Source organism: Mustela nigripes, chromosome 6, assembly GCF_022355385.1.
Source record: "Mustela nigripes isolate SB6536 chromosome 6, MUSNIG.SB6536, whole genome shotgun sequence".
In the NCBI taxonomy this organism is placed as follows: Eukaryota; Metazoa; Chordata; class Mammalia; order Carnivora; family Mustelidae; genus Mustela; species Mustela nigripes.
Genome location: NC_081562.1, coordinates 139,015,232 through 139,029,041, shown reverse-complemented (window position 1 = coordinate 139,029,041; position 13,810 = coordinate 139,015,232). Strand labels below are relative to the sequence as shown.

The following is a 13,810-nucleotide window of genomic DNA, read 5'->3' as shown; positions in this document are numbered from 1 at the left end:
GACTTTTCAGGGCTCAGCTTGGTATTCTGAGTGGCTTGACCACTCAGAACCAGAATTCTGCCCTAACAGAATTTAACTTGTTCATTTGTAGAACAATGAGTTGTCATTTGAAAACCTCAAAGGTGACTCTTCCATCTCTTATTGCTCTAACATTCTTTGATCCCAAGTAACTTTTTCTAGACTTATGAATATAACATCGGGTGCCTGCTTCAGCAGCATATACACTAAAAGTTGGAACAATACACAGAAGATTAACATGACCCCCTGCACAGAGATTACATGCAAATTCATGAAGCATTCCATATTTTTAAGATGTTTCTCTGAGTTCAAATAAATATATATACAAATATAAATAGATATATAAATATCTCACATGTGAAGTGTTTATTTCAAATTAAGCCTTCATAATCATGGACTATATCTACAAAAACAAATTCACAAGCTCTCTCAAATGGAAGTAAACATTTATTGAAAGTACTTCCTTATTAAATAAATGCTTCCAAATTTTAAAAAATTTAGAATTTTTTTTATTGTAAAACACACATAAAGTTTACCATTTTAATCATTTTTAGGTGTACGATTCAGTGGTGTTGGAAGAGAAGTGCTTTTTAAAGAAAATGTATGTAAAAATTAGCTCAGGATTGGAATTGGGTCATGTTGTATACCAAAATATTTATTTAGTGTTGCTCATTTCATATTAGCTTCATAAAATAAAGTTAACATTATAAACTTTCAAATGTTTCCACTGTAGGTAAGATTAGATGACAACTATTTAAAATATTCAAGAAATTAACTCATTTTTTTCACCCACTTAACAGTTGGGAGCCATTTGGGAAAAAAAAAAAGTAATGTAACTAAATCTAAGCAATCCCAAATAAATGCCCATTGTTTCTTGAGAGAGAGAGACAAGACATCACCAGTATGAGCTACAGAAAACACCCACATTAACATCTTGGATATATTATTTTCTCGCTGAATAAAAAGTTAGGCACACAGCTTTTCTATACAATAACTGGAATTGTGCACAGTCTCTCTCCACACTGCTCTGAAAATGAACTTTTGTTTTATGCAGATGTAGGCGAATTAGAATGAACAAAAGGCACACATTTGAAGGCTGAGAACATTCAACTGAAAAGGAAAAACGGAATTTTCTTCCATAAGACATAACTGGTTTACAGACTTAAGTGCAGTGGGCAGGTTAGAAGGTTCCAGCTGTCCTGTCTTTGAAAGTAGCACCCCATCAGCAAGTATTTTCTAACTGCTCCTGCCAAGGTTGATGACAAGGCCTATCTGAAAGATAAAACAGGAAGAAATGGAACCTCCTCCTGGTCTCTCTGGCCCAGTATTAGTGTCAAGGACCAACATCTTCCCACGGCCACTATCGCAATAGCTCGCTCATGTTAAGGTCTGAGCCACAGAGAATGGGGCCCACAGGGAGCTAATGGGGCTGGGAAAGTGCTGCAGACCCTTTCACAGAACATTTATGGGAGAGGAAGCCTGTGTAACCCTTCTTAAGAAGACTGATGGAACGATACTGGGTTGTTAGGAGTGTTGAGGCCACATCGCTGAGCCTGGACACAGAGGCAACCACGAGCCCTTCCTGCCCCATCTCCCCCACCCCACAGGCTCCAAAAGGCTAAGTTCACTCTGAAACCCAACAATAACTCCACTGAGACTCTGAAGTGAGGACAACTGCGCTGTCTTGCATGGTCCCCGTTGTTGGTCACATTCCAGAATGATTGCACCTCTGCTCTGTCCAAATCCTGCTTGCTTCTCCATGCTTCTTCATTCAACCCTTAAACACAGATGCCCCCATTGCTTTTCTAGCAAAGCATGGTTTCTAACATGTAGCTCTCATGATTCTAATGCAATCATCCTCCATAGCTGATAAACCCCAAATCTCCTTCTCTAACCCTGATCTTTGTCTTGAATTTTAACTCCTATATCCAACAGCATGAAGAACTTATCCAGTGGAAGACCTCCCAGGCACTAAAAAACTCTCAAACGTTATGTGTGTAAATAAACTGCCTCACCTTTTTACTTGAAATCCCTGGGGACAACTATTTCATGGAATTTTGAGAAAAGGTAATACCTAGTACAAAAATACCACCCGTGAGGTCTAGGCCTGTGCCTTGGAATCAGTTTTTTTCTTTGGCAAAATGTACCACTGTTTCCATTAAGTGGAATATAAAAAAGCTGAAATAGTCTTATGTCAGCTGAGGTCACATTTTGTTATCAAATGAGTTTGTACCAAATTGACAAGAAACTTAAGAGCTTCTTAGATGTTGGAATTGTGAGTGAGTGATTATTGAATTTTATATGTCACACATATGACATTGAAAGGCAATTATCCCTAATATACACAGAGCTCTTAGAAATTAATAAGAAAAAGAGAGATGAAACCCAGAAGGAAATTGGACCAAGGACATAAATAGACCATTTAAAGATAACATTTTTAAAAATGTCCAGCCATACTAATTGCAAGTTGCAAAGATATGCAACTTGAAATTGTGAGATATTTCCTGCTTCTCAGATAAGGAGGAATAAATAATAATTTAGCAGAAGTATGGAGAAATATGCATTCGCATATACTATTAATGAGTTAATATTTGTAAAGACCTTAGAACAGTTGCCTAGCACATAGTAAACTTCACATAAGTTCTTGTTAAATAAATATTGGTAGACATTTTTATTGGTAAAAACTCAGGGGAAGACCACTTACCAACAATCGGTATTAAAATTTTAAATGTGTGTATTTTAATGATATCCAGCACCTCCAATTCTAAGAATTCCACCATAATACTCAAACAAAGATATGTTATGTAGAAAGATGTTTGTTGAATTACTGTAATCATGAAATTTGGAAACATCACTGCCATCTTTGGTGGTGTGTTTCTCCTCAAGGTGGTAGGAAGGTGGCCACGGCAGACCTAGGCATCACATCCAGACACATCAACATCCAGGGGAAGAAGAGAGTGGCTTTCTGGGGGCTCACTTCTAGGACTAGAAAAACTTTTCCCATAAGCTTCCAATAGACTTCTCCGTTCTCACTGGACATTTCTGGGGTCCATGAAGCCTTCCCACACCAATTCCCAGCAAAGGGAATGACAATACTCCAGGCCAGTGGTTCTCAAACATTTTTTATCTTGGGACCAATTCAGGTGCTTAAAAATTAAGGATTTCAAAGGGCTTTTATTATTATGGTTTGTATCTATTACTAAAATTTCTAAATAATTATTAATTTAAAAACAACAATAAACCCACTGAATGTTAACATAAGTTAACATAGCTATATTTTCCAAAGCAAAAGCATTTTTAAAATAAAAAGTGTGTGTATTTAAGGTGTACAGTGTGATGATCTGATATACATGTAAGTGCTTACTACAATCACATTCATTGCTAGTCCTCACATAGTTACCGTGTGTGCGATGAGAGCACCTGAAACCTGTTTTCTCAACAAATTTCCAATATTCAATACAGTATTTTCAACTGTTGTATGTTAGATCTAGACTTACTCATTCTACATAACTGCAACTTTGTACTCTTTGGCCAACATCTCCCCATTTCCCCCACTCTAGCCCCTGGAAACCACCTTTCTACTCTCTGTTTTTATGTATTTGACTTTTTTTAAGAGTCAGCATAGAAGTGAGATCATGGTTTTTTTCTTTCCGTGTCTGACTTATTTCACTTGGCATAATGTGCTCCAGGTTCATCCATGTTGTCACAAATGGCAAAGTTTCCTTTTTCTTTTTTTTTTTTTAAGGCTGGAGAATCTTCCATTGAATGTACATACCACAATTTCTTTATCAATTCATCCGTTGACAAAAACTTAGGTTGCTTCCATGTCTTGGCTCTTGTGAATAATGCTGCAGTGAACAGGGGATTGCACATATCCCTTCAAGATACTGATTTCATTTTGGGGGGGTGTTATATCCAGAAGAGGAATTGCTGGATCATATGGAAGTTCTGTTATTAGCCGTAGCAAAAGCACTGAATGAGAACAATGGCCTTGCTTTCCATTTTTGCAAATCCTTACTATTTGGCTTAGTGTTAAGACAGCTGGATTCCCATAAATGCTTTTGCATTCATTCAATCTGTTGGAATCTGTTGAAGTAAGTATTTAAAAAAAAAAAAAAATCCAGCCTCATTCAGATATGTAGCCAGAAAAGGGAGAAACTCACAGACCCCTGAAAAGGGTCTCAGAAACCCCAGGGTCTTTGGCTGCATTTTAGGAACTGCTCTGCCTTATCACCAAAGGAGGGGCTGGGTCATTTTCTCCTAGAGCTTCCAGCTGTTAGGAGAGGGAGTGGAAAGGTACACTAAGTCATAATCTGCTAGGAAGGAGAGAGGAGAAAGCAGATACAGTCAGGAAGAAGGAGGGGTACTGATGGGACAACCAGCCATGCCCCTCTACAAACTTTTATTGAGAACATATCTAGAATTGGGGTAAATTATACCTAACATAAAACTTTCCATTTTAACCATTTTTAAGCATATGGCCCTCTTCTCCAACCTCATCTCTGACACTCTCCCCTTGCTCACAACCCTCCCGCACATGAACCTTTCTGTTTTTCAAATATGCCAAGAGGTTTCCATAACTCAGCCCTTCATACAGCTTCTTCCCTCTGCCTGAAAACCCTTGGAAACCCTACCCCTCCCAAGGCTGGCTCTCTCTCCTCCAGCTTAAATGCAGATGTTTCCTGAGGGCTCCTCCCAATCACTATCATACCTTGTTCCAAACTTTTCACAAATACTTCTTGAGCACCTACTATATGACAGGCCCTATTCTAACTGCTGGGGATAGAGTGGTGAAAAAAACACGCTAAAATCCCTACTCTTGGAGTTCCTGGGTGGCTCAGTCAGTTAAGTGTCCAACTCTTCATTTCAGCTCAGGTCATGATCTCAGGGTCATGGGATCAAGCCCCATGTAAGGCTCGCACTCAGCTTAGGCTCTGCTTAAGACTCTCTCTCCCTCTCCTGCCCCCTGCTCCTCCCCCCAGCCATGCTCACACACACACACACACACACACACACACACACACTCAAATAAATAAAATCTTTTAAAAAATCCTTACTCCTACGAGGCTTATATGCTGGTGACTGTTTACAAAGCACTAATCACTACTGCAATTATCTTGTTCATTTTTTTCAATGTTTATTTCATCACCTGGTCATTTCAGCAACATTTATAAATCAAAAGTTGGAAACAACCCAAATGCCTGACGATGGGAACTGGTTTAAAAAGTTATATCCTTATAATATAAAGCCATATGTCTGTTTTGAAGAATGAGTAGGCCTATATATACTGCCATGAAAAGATGACCAAGATATACTTGTATCAGACATACCAATATATGCTTTCCCAGCTCCCTTGGCTCCAGCCGCCTGTCAGACCCTCAGCTTCCTGTTCTACCTCAGTGTGTAGTTTCACCATCAGGGCCAACATAGTCCTGCAGCCTAGGACAGCAAGGCTCTCTCTTGCTGCCACTACGTGAACAGGCAAACCACATGCCCAGAGTTTCCACCTGTTCCTGCTCCTTCTTGACTCAGATGAGGCCACATGGCAGAGTATTGGGTTCTAACATCCCAAATGGCTGCACAAGAGGACAGGCGATACAACTTGGAAGTGTGAAGGTTAATACCCCATGGGGAATGTTTGCCCTACTGAGGATTTCTAAAAGCTTTTCCTGACATGGTTTACAACTATCCATATTTATCATGTTCAAAATTAAAAATGAGAAAACTTTGAAGTATTTGTCAGTTGATTTTAGACATCAATAAAACTCATTCATTATATGCAAACACAAGTAGCATATTTGATACAAAAACAAATATCTTTTCCAGACAAAAAAATTAAGCAAGAAGAGTGGTATTGCTTTCCATATTGGCAGGTCTCTTTAAAACCTGGTTTAACAGAAAGCTCAATTCTCCCGAGTGCTTCTGCATTCAATTTATTGCAGCATCTTGTTTTGGTTTAAGTTTAGGAAGCTAATCTGGCTTCATAAGAGTGTCGTTGGAAAAGGTAGACACAGCATTTTCAGATAACTGGATGTTCTTCTTTGATACTACACCAAAACTTGACAAGTATTAGTTTTTGAAAGGTTAGCTGCAGTGTGGAATCTGAAACCATATCAATGAGCTCTTTGTCCTCTGTTATGTTAAAATCCATTGTTCAGGGGCGCCTGGGTGGCTCAGTTGTTAAGCATCTGCCTTCAGCTCAGGTCATGATCCCAGGGTCCTGGGGTCAAGCCCCTCATCAGGCTCCCTGCTCGGCGGGAAACCTGCTTCTCCCTCTCCCGCTTCCTCTTGCTTGTGTTCCCTCTCTCACTGTGTCTCTCTCTGTCAAATAAATAAACAAAATCTTTTAAAAAAATGCACTGTTGATTTATACTTTGGATGGATATTTCACCCATGTGTAATATTGATCTTGCAGACACCTGAAAAAGTCTTAGTGATTCTCAAAAGTCCATAGACCACACTTTTGGAAGCGATGTCTTATTTATTTACATGTTCATAGTTTTCTCCTCCCAACCATCCCCTCCAGAAAGTAAGCTTCATAGGAGCAGGAACATTGTTCCTCTTGTATCTCTTGCACCTGCACTTGTTCTCAATAATCACTGGCTCAATGAATGCACTTTAGTGATTCCATAAGAGAGGCATCCCATAAAGTTATCTTATCATTTCATAGGAGGGTTCATGGAGCTATATGACCTTGAGACTACATTAAATTATTTTCCCAGGATTTAAAAAATTGATGTCTTAAAGAAATTAATTTAAAATTAACTAGTGTTGTTTTCAAGATTTTACTTAAATTCTAGTTAGTTAAAATATAGTGTAATATTGGCTTCAGGAATAGAATTTTGTGATTCATCACTTATATACAATACCCAGTGCTCACCACAACAAGAGCCCTCCTTAATACTCATCACCCATTCAGCCCATCACCTACCCGCCTCCTGCCATCAACCCTTAGTTTGTTCTCTATCATTAAGAATCTCTTATGGGGGACGCCTGGGTGGCTCAGTTGGTTAAGCAGCTGCCTTCGGCTCAGGTCATGATCGAGTCCCACATCGGGCTCCTTGCTCAGCAGGGAGCCTGCTTCTCCCTCTGCGTCTGCCTGCCATTCTGTCTGCCTGTGCTCACTCTCTTCCCCCACGTCTCTCTGATAAATAAATAAAATCTTAAAAAAATAAAATAAAATAAAAAAAGAATCTCTTATGGCTTACTTCTCTCTTTTTTTCTCTTCCCATATAGTCATCAGTTTGTTTGTTTGTTTTTTAAAAGTTCACATATTTTACTTGAATAAAATCATATGGTATTTTTCTTTCTCTGACTGACTTATTTCACTTAGTGTAATACATTCTAGTTCCATCCACATCATTGCAAATGGCAAGATTTCATTCTTTTTGATGGCTGAGTAATACCCCTTTGTGTGTGTGTGTGTGTGTGTGTGTGTGTGTACTGCATGTTCTTTATCCATTCATCAGTCAATGGACATTTGGACTCTTCCCATAATTTGGCTATAGTTGGTAATGTTGCTATAAATATCGGGGTGCATGTGTCCCTTCAAATCAGTATTTTTGTATCCTTTGGATAAATACCTATGGTGCAATTGCTATGTCATGGGGTGGTTCTACTTTTAAACTTTTGAGGAACCATACTGCTTTCCACAGTGGACCCCTTAGTTTGCATTCCCACCAACAGTGTAAGAGAGTTCCCCTTTCTCTTCATGTTTGCCAACATCTGTTGCTTCTTGTATAAAACTAATTAGCTTTAAAACTCACAAATTTTGCCCTTAAGAAACAGATTGTGACTTTTAATAATAAATATTTATTTCTATAAATATTAAATAAAATACACTATAATATAATGTCAACCACCTTTATGAAATATCTAGTACAAAATTCTACATGTGAGGGATAGATCTACCTAACCAATGCTTATGAAGCAATTCTTCCTTCTTTAAGGGTAGTATGGAGAAAGAAGAGTAAATGAGATTAGGCTAAAAGAATGTTGTAAGAAAAAAAAATGAAAACAAAATAATAATAAGGAAAAATTGTATGTCATCTCTCAAGAATATCCAAACTATTCATGTATGCTTGTATGTGTTTTCTGTCTACTTCTAAAACAACCCAAAGAATCTACATAATAAAATTTGGCTTCATGAAGCAGTCTAGACACTTGCTACTTGAAGCACGGGCTTGTGTCAGCAGCTCTGATATTTCCTGGAAGTTAGAAAAGTCTCAGGCCCCACCAGACACACCACACAGATATTTTTCAAATATAGCCTCTACAATATGTTCCATTCCACATTTTGTGAAGTTGACCCTTCTCCCATCAAATGGTGGGGACAATATCTCCTCCCTAAAATTTGGGAAGACCTTTACAACTGCCTCTACCAGTAGATTATAGTTGAAGTGACACTATGTGACTTCTGAGGTGATGTCATAACAATGCCATGCACTTTCACCTTGCTTTGTTGGGACACTTGGTGAAACCCAGCCACCATGCTGTAAGGAAGCCAAGCACTATTTGGAAGGGATACATATGAGCTTTCTGGTCAAGAGCCCCATCTAGGATCTCAGTCAACAGCCAGCATCAACCATCAGACTCTGATGGTTTCAGCTCCCAGCCATTAAGTTACCCTCAGAATCCAACCATCTAAGCAGGTATGGAGACAAGCTATCCTTACCAGGCCCTGCTCAAATTGCAGCTTTGTGGGCAAACTAAATGAGTAATCATTTAATGGCTGTTTTAAACCACTAAGTTTGGGATGGTCTGCTGTGCAACAGATAACCAGAATACCCACTGAATCATTTTAACAACACCCCTCAATAATTTATATGCATACTGAGGTGCCTGGGTGGCTCAGTCAGCTAAGCTTATGTGATTCTTGGTTTCAGCTCAGGTCATGATCTCATGGGTCAAGATCGAGCCCTGCATCAGGCTCTGCACTCAGCATGGAATTTGCTTGAGGATGCTCTTCCTTTGCCCCTCCCCCACTTGCACAGGCACACATTCTCTCTTCTAGATAAATAAATCTTAAAAAAAAAATTCATATGCATATTCAAATGTGAGAGTATTGATTTAAAGCAAAATTGTGTAACATGTAATTTTTCCTACTGCCTTTAACAACACCGATTACAAATTATGAAAAACTGCATACTGAGCTAAAATTGTGTTTAGAGTAATTGTTCCCAGAAAGCTAGGTAATTATTCTCTGTTAATGGGCCATATTGTCTAGGTGTTAGAACTTGTCCAAATCTTGGGTCTGACTCACAGTTGCAGGGTATTTTCTCCACAAGAGATAGAGAAACGGACTAAATAATTGAGGCAAGTCAAAGGATTTTGGAAACAAACACTCCCAAAATGTAAAGATGAGGACTGAGGATGTGTGACTAAGACCTAGCAAACTTACTCATGCCAAGGGCAGCAATCATTTTAATAGCAGATGACATAAGGGAAACTTTTGAAAACAGATGGTGTCATGCTACCAAAATTAAATGTAAATGAACATATGCAGATGTTTGCTATTGTTAAAGTATTAACAACAGAGCTGTAATTCATAGCATTCTCCTGGGGTCAGCTTTTAAAAGTGTATTAGCTAAAAGGTCTACGGTTTCATAATGCAATCAACATACAGGGCATAAGTTTTGTTTCCTGTTCATCTATGTGGTTTATTATCAGTATGTCTAAGGTGTTTGTTTAGCGAAGTTAAACATTTCATTCAGTCATAGTGTTCTAAATTTTAAGTCAGTGCAAATTACAAAGATCAGTGAATAATAATCATCTGCTGTCACATGTCAAATAATTGGATATTTGGGAACATGTAAATTTTTAAATTAGTTTTTCCAGTTTCCAACCAGATATTTGGCATCCTGTGACCAGAGCCAGGTCATTTAGCATTTCCTCTTAACCCAGTCAAACTCATCTGTGTTTAGACTATTCCTGTAAAGAACAGCCCTTTGCATTAAGTGCAGCTTGCTTGGTTCACTTTCCAGTTATGAAAAACAATGTATAAGTAAGAGTTCTTGGTTGCAAGCAACAGAAACATATTCTGGCTAATGTAAGCAAAAAAGGTATTTATTGAAAGACTAATAGGGGCTCATGAACACACTAAGAGGAGGAATTCCTGGCTTGGGAAAGGGGCAGGGGTCAAAGAAGGCCCAGCCCAGCCCCTTCCACACTGGCAGTGCTACCACCACACTAAGACTATCCTCCAAAAGATCTCCCATTCTTGTCACACGCCATCCTAGGTCAAAGTCCTCCTGGCTTCCGTAAGTGCCAGGTGGGTGTGAGGTGGGTGAGCTAAATCTTGCCCTCCCGTCAGGATTCCTCACAGAGGGAGCCTCTTTCCCACAAGAAAGCTGGGATATTATAAGAAGTGGGATGATGCTGGGCATCCAAAATCTTATATACGTCTGCTATAAATATGTAGGACTTGTTTAAATTTTAAAATGATGCATGTTCATCGTGGAAAATACATAGTATTGTCTTTCTACATTTTTTCCGAAATTGGAATTGCTATTGAATGTACTATTTATAACCAACTTTTTTTCTCCCGACATATTGTGATCATTTTCCAGTGTCATACAATTATTCATCTGCTTTTCAATTTTGGTTTTCTTTTTCTTTTTCTTTTTTTAATCTGCATTTTTAAAATTTAAATTCATAATTAACGTATAATGTATTCTTTGTTTCAGAGTTACAGGTCTGTGATTCATCCGTCTTATATAATACCCAGTGCTCATTACAACCTATACCCTCCCTAATGTCCATCACCCAGTTACCCCATCCCTCCACCCCATCCCCTCTAGAAACGCTCAGTTTGTTTCCCAGGATTAAGAATCTTTTACAGTTTGTCTCCCTCTCAATTTTGCTTTTCAATATTTGTATAGTATGTCTTCTCTGCTTATATTTTAATCACTTAGGTAAATTTTTTTTTGAGATTTTATTAACTTATTTGTCAGGGATGGTGCATAAGCAAGGGGAGCAGCAGAGGCAGAAGGAGAAGCAGGCTCCCCACCGAGCAAGGTACCCGATACAGGACTTGATCCCTGGACCCCAGGATCATGACCTGAGCCAAAGACAGACACTTAACCAATTGAGCCACCCAGGCATCCCTCAGAAGTGGTTTCTATTTTACCTTTTACCATTGTAAATAATGCTGCACTGAGCATATACTTCTTTTTTCTCTCTCTCTTTTGCTGAAGTAGACTCCTTGGTTTCTCCCCAAATGGATTTCTTAAAAAGAAAAAGAAAAAGAATAAAAACGTGAGGATAGCTTAAGGGACCTCTATGGCAACATGTATCAGGCGCTATGCTAAGTGTTGCATGTGCGTTTTCTCATTGACTCCCCACAGTGCCCTGTGTGGTGTTGGGGCCGATTCCACGTTAAAACCTGTTAAACCTCTAGGGCCTGCCTGGGCCTACTTAGCCATAGCGACCCCACGTTGCCTATGTAGCCATTTTGTTGTTTAATAAATGCCTCAGCAGTTACTAGTATCGGTTCCGGGTAACCGTTACTAAAACACACAGGCAGAAGACATCCAATCAGCCAAAGCCACATACATAGAGGTCTGCGGTTGTGTCCTATAAAACTAGCCTGTAAGACCAAAGCGGGGTTGCTCTCTTCCGAGGCGGCCTTGGCCGGTCAGTCTGACTTCTAATGTTTGGCAAAGAATAAAGCTTTACAGGGCGCCTGGGTGGCTCAGTGGGTTAGGCCGCTGCCTTTGGCTCAGGTCATGATCTCAGGGTCCTGGGATCGAGTCCCACGTCGGGCTCTCTGCTCGGCAGGGAGCCTGTTTCCTCCTATCTCTCTCTGCCTGCCTCTCTGCCTACTTGCGATTTCTCTCTGTCAAATAAATAAATAAAATCTTTAAAAAAAAGAATAAAGCTTTACATAACTTTCACCTTGTCTCAGCCTTGTTCCCCTGGCGGGTCAGTCTAACTTCTAATGCTTGGTGTAGAATAAGGCTTTGCATAACTTTTACTTTGTCTCAGTCTCGTTTCTTTGATAACAGACCCAACAGTGGTAAATCCTATCATTATCACCATTTTACAGATGAGGAACATGTTGCTTGAAAGTTATAAAAAACTTGCCCAAGATGGCACAGCAACGGATAGTCACGAATTAACCTGAGGGTCACAGCTAACAGATGATGACCCAGCCTGCAAACCTACTGCTCAGCCTCTGAACCTCTTAACTTTCCTTTTATGTAGAAATTGTTGGATAATCCATAAATATTTCCTTATGATAATAAATCAAGAGAAGTGGAATTGAAGGAGTAAAGGCTTTTGATACGTACTGTCAGCTGCTCTCCTGAGGGCACCAATTCATACAGCCCTCAGAGAGAGATTAAAGGGCCTATTTTTCCACACCCTTGGGCCGTACCTCTAGGTTTACCTTTATCAGAGGACCTTTGTCAATCTACCAGATGAAAAAAGATATCTTGGTTTTTAAATTTTGTGTGTGTTGTGTTATATTATAATGTTAGCTTTGTTTTATGATTTTTTACTATGTGTCAGTCACCCTTTACCAAGAGGGTAAAGATAGCTGTCATCTTATTTATTGCCTTGTTTATTGCCTTATCCCCAGCACCAAACAGGGTGCCTGGTACACAGCAGTCACTCAATAAAGATTTTTGGAGTAAAAAAATAAATGAGTGTGCCAGGCATTGAGTTCAGCCCTTTACATGGGTTGGCCTCTTTTAGATCTCACAACACTTGATGTCTTAGCTAGTCTTTATACTAGTAACACTTTCGCTAGTATGTCTGACCCAATAGGCACTCCTAAGGCCTTGCTTTAAACCAGTTCAGGTGCTCTAAAGTAGGACTGCCCAACTTCCTTGGTTTCTCCCCAAATGGATTCCTTATACGATACAGGAGCTGTATTTTAAGTCAAATCACTCCAAATCTCTCCAAATTTGTTGAAAATATGCCCATTCGTTTTCCATGATATAATAAAGGAAGAAACTTAATTTTTGTAGGAGTTTTCTGATTTTTTTTATTATTTAAAAAAGGTCCATTTTTGGGGTGCCTGGGTGGCTTGGTTGGTTAAGCATCTGCATTTGGCTCAGGTCATGATCCCAGGGTCCTGGGATCAAGCCCCATATCAAGCTCCCTGCTCAGTGGGAAGTCTGTTTCTCCCTCTCCCTCTCCTTGTTCTCAAATAAATAAAATATTTTAAAAAATATTTAGAAAAGATCCATTTTTAAATCTAGCTTTCTGATTCCGTACTTGTGCCTGCAACACTTTCACAATTATTTTCTGCCCCTCAATAAGAAAAGTACTCTTGATCCTATCATGGACACGTTTTGCAACCATGGAAGCACCAGGGGCTTGGATGACCTGTTTTTTTGTTTTAGACAGTCTCATAAGAACTTTGGCTCTCAAGGTACAAACCTCTTGAAGTTGACCTAGGCACATGCCACAGGTGGATTTAGTACTGTCCCACTTTCTTGCTATAATGGTAAACAATTCTAATGCCAGGGGTTCAGGGCAGCCTAGTTTTGTTGGACGCTGTATTGTAAAATAGCTTATGGGGTATGTCAAATGCTGGACCATTTGAATGCCTCTAGATTATCTTCAAAAGGGAAAAAATTTTATTTATAGAGGTTGGAAAGAACGCTCCATGTATTAAAAACATTAGCTCTAATCCTTTGTCATATGGTTTGCAAATACCTTCCTTTTTTTTTTTTTTTTGCCTTTTAGTTTAATTTATGGTTTTTTTAACTTGTAAATATGTTTCCTTTTTTATAGCAAAATCTATCAGTTTTCCCCTTTATGTTATTTCTTTGCTATTATATAT

At 39.1% G+C, this 13,810-nt stretch overlaps 1 non-coding gene and 1 pseudogene across 1 annotated transcript; one reads left to right on the top strand and one right to left on the bottom strand.

Moving 5' to 3' along the window:
* Positions 1–204: 204 nt before the first annotated feature.
* On the top strand, positions 205–309 carry LOC132021008 (U6 spliceosomal RNA). Its single transcript, XR_009405194.1, has one exon. It is a non-coding gene; the product is annotated as a U6 spliceosomal RNA (small nuclear RNA).
* A 12,876-nt stretch (positions 310–13,185) lies between these two features.
* Positions 13,186–13,566, bottom strand: LOC132020418 (large ribosomal subunit protein eL34-like; annotated as a pseudogene).
* Between the last annotated feature and the right edge of the window lie 244 nt (positions 13,567–13,810).